The sequence below is a fragment of the Myodes glareolus genome, chromosome 3 (assembly GCF_982192425.1).
Source record: "Myodes glareolus chromosome 3, mMyoGla1.1, whole genome shotgun sequence".
Classification (NCBI taxonomy): Eukaryota; Metazoa; Chordata; class Mammalia; order Rodentia; family Cricetidae; genus Myodes; species Myodes glareolus.
Genome location: NC_142028.1, coordinates 116,194,122 through 116,200,511, shown reverse-complemented (window position 1 = coordinate 116,200,511; position 6,390 = coordinate 116,194,122). Strand labels below are relative to the sequence as shown.

General features: G+C 47.4%; 1 long non-coding RNA gene across 2 annotated transcripts; it reads left to right on the top strand.

Moving 5' to 3' along the window:
• The first annotated feature begins 1,489 nt into the window (after nucleotides 1–1,489).
• Nucleotides 1,490–5,477, top strand: LOC148122790 (uncharacterized). 2 transcript variants are annotated; one of them, XR_015737584.1, is made up of 2 exons: nucleotides 1,490–1,907; nucleotides 3,817–5,477. It is a non-coding gene; the product is annotated as an uncharacterized LOC148122790 (long non-coding RNA). The 2 variants fall into 2 exon arrangements; XR_015737583.1 differs by having other exon boundaries at nucleotides 3,780–5,477.
• Nucleotides 5,478–6,390: the final 913 nt, after the last annotated feature.

Below are 6,390 nucleotides of genomic sequence, written 5' to 3'. Positions count from 1 at the left end.
ATTGTCAATGGCTTCTCAGTCTTCATTTGGACCTTGGGGGCTCAGTCAGCCCCCATGTCAACCACATTCAGAGAGTTCGGTTTGATCACATGCTCGTTCAGTCCCAGTCCAGCTGGCCTTGGTGAGCTCTCATTCGATCAGTCCCCTTGTATCAGTGGGTGAACGCACCCTTCGCGGTCCTGACTTCCAGTGCTCCAATGTGGGTCTCCGTCTCTATCTTCATCCATTGTGGGATGAAGGCCCCCTCTGATTTTGCTTTCCTTCCTCACGATCTCCCTCCCTCTGCTTCTCATTTGGACCTAGGGAGTTAAGTCCAGTGTTCCAACTTGTGTCTCTGTCTCTATCTCCATCCATCGCCATATGAAGGTTCTGTGGTGACATGCAAAATATTCATCAGTATGGTTATGGGCCAATAAGATGCCAACATTCTCTTCTTCTCTGTAGTTACTTACTTCTCTTTAATGGGTTGCCCATTCATAAATTGTTGGGAAATAAATGCAAGTGGGTCTACCTCACTTTATGAGCAAGTCTGCTACAAGGGAAATTTAGCTATGCTTAACAGATTCATTTTTGTCAGCACACATTTGTAAATGTCAGAATCTGAGTCAGAATAAAAAAGGATATGGAAGGAACATGGAAATGTTTTAATTGGGAGTACCTAAGCATATTTTCAGGGTAGGGGTTACCAACACTAAAGTAGCAGATGAATTGGATTACTGTGAGTAGCATACAATAAATGATTAAAGAAGACAGAAAAAGAGAAGTGATTACTTCTGGCTGCTAATTCCAGTGAAAGTGTTGCTTAAAGTGGATCATTAAGAAAGAATGCAAGCTCTCTAGAGCAGATATAAAGGATTAGGGTATTCAGGGATAATGTTAGCAGAATTAGAAAAATACAAGTCATCAGAGGATTGAAGAGATTGAAAGTAATGATGGAAAAGACTGGAAAATATAGCTGACGTATACCAATTCTAACATTTTCTGAGCCTTCACAGCTCTATAACCATAACATGTTGACTGAGTTTTCTGTCCAGCATAGTCCCACAGTCATTCAGTCCCAAAGAAACACACAGAGGTCTACATTAATTAGAAACTGGTTGGCTTCTCTAGGATCACGAATTTTAGGCTCAATGTCCTTTAATTATGGCTAGAATCCACTTATGAGTGAGTACATACCATATTCCTCTTTTTGGGTCTGGGTTACCTCACTCAGTAAAGCATTTTCTATTTCCAACCATTTGCATGCAAAATTCAGGATGTCATTGTTTTTTACCGCTGAGTAAAATAATGTGTATATGTTCCACACCTTCTTTAACCACTCTTCTATTGAGGGGCACCTAGGTTGTTTCCAGGTTCTGACTATTACAAATAGTGCTGCTATGTACTATTACATATGTACAACTATGTAATAGTTGTAGCTTTTGTAGTATGATAGAGCATCTCTTCGGTATAATCCCAAGAATGGAATTGCTGGGTCCTGAGGTGTAGAAGGCCGCAGCCACATTCTCCATTATCAAGATGGCGCTGACATCCGGCTTCACTGCCAGGTGAACGCACATGTGCTCGGTAATTTCCCACTGAGTCCCCGCCTACTCCCGAGGCATCACCTGGGACTGGGAGCAGCGGACCTATCCAAGAGTGACACGTCCAAAGCAGGGTCTGTTTCCTATATAAGGGATGGGTTCCATCTTATCTGGGTCTCCGCCATGTTGGCTGATGCCCGCTCTCCCAAGGGGCATTAAAGCTTTACTGCAGAAGAATCCTATGTGTACCGCGTGGTTCTTGCTGGCGAGACGGTAGCGCGGGACATCTGGTGCTGATACCCGGGAAAAAGAAGAACTTTGCACCACCGGAGACCCCTTGGACACAAGGAGGATTCAGAACTGTAGGCATGCGTGCTCAGAGAGGTACGTTCTAAAGTCCAGAGAGCATATCAGAAACTGAGCAGCAGTGGGAGGTTGTGCGCGCACCCAGATAAGTTAAAAAGGACCCTCCGGTAAAGAATGGGGGAGACAGAAAAGAAAATAAGTTAAAAAGGACCCTCCGGTAAAGAATGGGGGAGACAGAAAAAAAAATAAGTTAAAAAGGACCTCCCGGTGATTTTGGGAGAGTGGAGATGGGGGAGAAGGCTGATTTGCAGGGTCGAAGGCTTTGTGTCATGTTGTTCGTGTTGTTTTTTGTGTACTGGACAGGAGAGGGATATTTGAATTTGGGAGCTGCTAAAAAAGGTAGTTTAGATTTAAGGCATGGGCTTGAGAATATGATGTTGTGGAGGAGAGGTTCTGTTTTCGCCTCCACGGAGGATGGGAGCCTAAGTACGTGCTTGAGATCCACGTGGTTTGAATCACCGAGACCTCCTGAAATGTTGTAGTGTATACCTCTAAGAATGCAACGGCCCAATAACAGCAGGAAGCAGCCAAAGAGACTAAACGACGCCCAAATTCCCTAAAAGATTAAATGAGGTCCTTTCAGTGATTACAGATCTGCAAGCCTGCTTCTCTGAGTTCCGCTTTGCTCCGTACACTGGTTTGGGCTCGGAATGGGTGCAGCTGGGGCTGGAGGGCGGCTGGAGCGGAGCTTTGCTCTGTGGCTATGGTGGAGAGCACGTTGCGCAGGCTCAGTTGGTGCCTGGCCTGGAGGATGTCACAGCGGTGCCACAGGCAGCCGGGCCAGAAGGCTTACAATGTACCTAAAACTGTGCTGGTCTCTGAGGGTAAAATGGCTCTGATTCCATTTGGCTATGCTAAACGATGCTGACTTCAGGCAGGGCTGGTCGTATTTATCATAATAAAAGCGCAATTAAGGTTTAAATGCAGTAAACAGGCAGTACCGTATTACATCTACATAGTGCGACTTAAGTTTTCAAGAACTGCTTAGCATTTTAAGAACTCAAGTCCTCCTAAAAGATTGCTGTGTATACGCTTGGCTTGTCTGGTGTTTCAGGATCCGCAGGGAGGTGGATGCGAAGGGCCCTTGGATTTTGGGGTGATTGGGTCGTTGGCTGGATCTGTGAGAGTTTGTTTACAGCTGCTTTTGCTATGGTACAGGTGTTGAGAGTTTGCTAGTAGGGAAGCGGCCCTGGTCGCCGCCTCTCCCATCGGCCCCTTGAGCCGCAGGCTCTGGCGCGGACCTTGAGATGTTGCCGGCCTGTGCCGCCACGGTCTGGGTGTCGGCTCCCGCCACACTCCGCCACCAACACAGCCTCAGACCTCAGAGAACGAGGCTAGCCCCGCGGGAAAGGCAGGGGCGCCTGGGGGTGGAGCCACCACTTCTTGGCCCGGGACACAGGGAGCTGCGCAGCGAGCAGGCCCAGGGCCACACACAGCCCTTGGATGACGGGTGGGCTCTGGAGCCCGAGGCCACCGTACCAGCAAGAAATACAGGAGCCAATAAATCTTAAATCTAATATCAACAAACAGGGCCTGGGTTTTTCCTAGGCGCCACTGGGGCAACACGGCCCATACCGTAAAAAACAGAAATCCCCATATGGGTTCCCCAATGGCCACGTCATCTTAGGACTCCAGGCTGAAAACAGAAAAACGGTTTTCTCATATTTTTGAAACAATAATCTCATCTGTGCCAGATTTAAAATGGTTTAATTCTAAGGCCTACTATAATGACACAGACAAACAAGATTGCTCTTTAAAACAGAGACCTATAGGTCTCTAAGTTCAAGACCAGCCTACTTCCAGTACTGACTGTGCTAAATTTTTACACTGAGTTTTTTAATACTCTTAAATGTTATTTTGGGAGAAGAGTTTGTTTATGTTTTTTTCTAGAAATACTACTATTCATGCTGTGGATTCATCTGTCCAGAGGCCTGAGGACAAAGCCTCTGCTATGGAGCTGTCTGGCCTGATTGCTGCGGAGCTGGCGGGTTCCTGAGGGATGGTCCAGCTCCTGCCCTTGGTCTGTCAGTTATTGCTGTGTTGTTGTTGTACATTGCAATGTTGTTGTTGCTGTGCCATTGCTATGCTGCTGGATTTCCCCTTGTTTTGTCAGTTATTGCTTGCTATCAGTTTCCCTTATCCTGTCAGTTATTTCTGCTAAACACTATGGGTATCTTCAAGATAGGTTACAAAATGCCATGGTTATTTAAATTAAAAATTGGATAAATATCTATTTAAACAAAAAGGGGGGGAATAATAAAGGAACTGCCCCCGATGCCAAGAATGGCCATCGCCATGGCTCTGTTCACCATAAATTTTTTAAATCTGGATGATAATGGCCAAAATGCTGCAACACGACATTGTTCGGATCCGCAGCGGCCCAAAGATTTGGTTAAGTGGAAAGATGTGCTTTCTAATGAATGGAAAGGCCCGGATCCCATCTTATTGAGATCCAGGGGAGCTGTTTGTGTCTTCCCACAGGATCAAGAAAGCCCATTCTGGCTGCCAGAGCGATTGACCCGAACAGTGAAGAGTGATCCACAACACACGGATTCGCCTGAGGACCTGGCTGCTGTTCCTCCTGCCATTTTGCAGATGGATGACAGAGCACCGATGGAGGACACTCTCAGCTTTCCCGAAGCTGTTACCAGTCAGCCATAGGATGGCGGTGCTTCCTTGACTTTTTACAACCAATATGACTCTGGGCCCCCTCCCCCTACCGTCCTAGAGATGATTTATAAGCTTGGCCATAGGATTACAGTCCTGGGTCGTGTCTTTCTTCCCCTACTTCAAAGAATGGGTGGGGGTGGAAATGTTTTGGAACAGTCCTATGCTATGGATTAGTGTTTCTCCTCTGGATGGTCTGCTGACTCAAATCCCAAAATCGTAGGGACAAAGTGGTTATTGCACAAGCGCTGGCTGCCCTGGAACAGGGGCCTCTACTGATATGTGGCTATCTATGTTAAAGCAGTAAGGTTTAAGCCAACCAGCTCCTGCACCCCTAGGACTATGGTCCATTGCACAGGGTGGAATGCTTGGCTTAGCTAGCCCTGAAGGTTGTCGAGCTGAAGAGCATCGCACAGAGAATGGCCCTCTCTGAGAGATAAGTCGCTTTGCTTAAGGGTTTCCTGCCGTATATTCCCTTTCCCAGAAAATTGGCAAAGGGCAGGCCGGATAGGTTCCAGGTGTCATGAGCCTAGGGACAGATTCCGTGTAAGCCCATTCTAATGTTTTCATTTTGGGAAGTGCGACCTCTATCTTTACCTTCCTAGGGAGTTGCCTTTCTGCAAAGAAGTAAAATTAGGGGGAGATGTAGAAGGCCGCAGCCACATTCTCCATTATCAAGATGGCGCTGACATCCGGCTTCACCGCCAGGTGAACGCGCATGTGCTCGGTAATTTCCCACTGAGTCCCCGCCTACTCCCGAGGCATCACCTGGGACTGGGAGCAGCGGACCTATCCAAGAGTGACACGTCCAAAGCAGGGTCTGTTTCCTATATAAGGGATGGGTTCCATCTTATCTGGGTCTCCGCCATGTTGGCTGATGCCCGCTCTCCCAAGGGGCATTAAAGCTTTACTGCAGAAGAATCCTATGTGTACCGCGTGGTTCTTGCTGGCGAGACGGTAGCGCGGGACACTGAGGGAGGTTGATTCCCAGTTTCCTGAGAAACCGCCACACTGATTTCCACAGTGGCTGCACAAGTTTGTATTCCCACCAACAATGGGTGAATATTCCCCTCACTCCACATCCTCTCCAGCATAGGCTATCATTGGTGTTTTTGATTTTTAGCTATTCTGACAGGTATAAGATGTTATCTTAAAGTTGTTTTGATTTGCATTTCCCTGATGGCTAAGGAGGTTGAGCATGACCTTAAGTGTCTTTGGCCATTCGAACTTCTTCTGTTGAGAATTCTCTGTTCAGTTCAGTACGCCATTTTTTTTTCTAAAGAAAATCATATAGTTATCCTCCTGGGTATTGGAATTAGACAAGATTGCCAGACAAAAGTTGGGTGCATGGGGGTGGGGAGAGGTGGATGTAAGGGGAGATGGGTAGAGAGAAGGGAGAAGGGGAGGATTCGGGAGAGCTTGGGAGAATGGGATGGGTGGGATGGAGGAAGGGTGGATATGGGAGCAGGGAAGTAAATATCTTAATTAAGGGGGCCAATTTAGGGTTTGCAAGAGACTTGACTCTAGAGGGGTTCCCAGGTCCAAGGAGAGGTCCCAAGATTGTTCCTTGGGCAGCAGAAGAGAGGGTGCCTGGACTGACCTTGTCCCATAGCCACACTGATGAATATTTTGCATATCACCATAGAACCTTCATCTGGCGATGGATGGAGATAGAGACAGAGACCCACATTGGAGCACTGGACTGAGCTTCCAAGGTCCAAATGAGGAGCAGAAGGAGGGAGAACATGAGCAAGGAAGTCAGGACCACAAGGGGTGCGTCCACCCACTAAGACGGTGGGACTGATCTAATGGGAGCTCACCAAGGCCAGCTGAA